The sequence below is a fragment of the Pterocles gutturalis genome, unplaced genomic scaffold (assembly GCF_000699245.1).
Source record: "Pterocles gutturalis isolate BGI_N339 unplaced genomic scaffold, ASM69924v1 scaffold32245, whole genome shotgun sequence".
Lineage (NCBI taxonomy): Eukaryota > Metazoa > Chordata > Aves > Pterocliformes > Pteroclidae > Pterocles > Pterocles gutturalis.
In genome coordinates, this window is record NW_010146889.1 from 32,363 (window position 1) to 33,072 (window position 710).

Genomic DNA, 710 nt, shown 5'->3' on the forward strand with positions numbered 1-710 from the left:
GTATTTGCCAACAAAAGAAGAATTTTTCTGAAGCAATAAACAGTGTACATCTTCAGACATCTTTATTTAATGGCACTATCGTTTGCAGTTTACCACATTCTTTATATTTTTATTGCATTCTTATGGAATCCATTATTTGATCTGTGGGTTGTGTTAAAGTAATTACAAAGCCTACATGGTACTGAAGGTAAATACATAAGGAGTAACATTTGTTGCTGCAATTTTGTTGTTAGTACTGGTATCTTCTAAGTTCTCAGCATAATCAGTTAGGACTGTAGATAAGATACCCTCAATATTAATGGTAAAAATGGTGATGGTGAAAACTGGTGTGGCAAAAAGGGAGATGTGTTATTTCACAGGATCTGAGAAATACAAAATAGCTGTATCTTGTTTACTGTAAGATCCACATCATGACACTGAACCAGTACCAAGTTACCTCTTGTGTTAAACTTCTGTAAATTTTTTATTTTCCGTTGAAGTAAACTTGACAAAGCACAGAAGACCAATTTTTACTTTTTGTGTGTGTGTTGCATATTGTATTAGACATACTTCAGGGATGAATTAGAACAGAGTCTCTTCAGTGGCTCAAACGAAAGGTCCATTTAGTACAGTAGCATTTTTCTGCTGATAGATGCTAGGATGCTTTTGGTGGGAGATGTGGTGGTCGGAGGCCGTCTCGGACTTAGTGACCATGAAATGAGAGAGTTCTG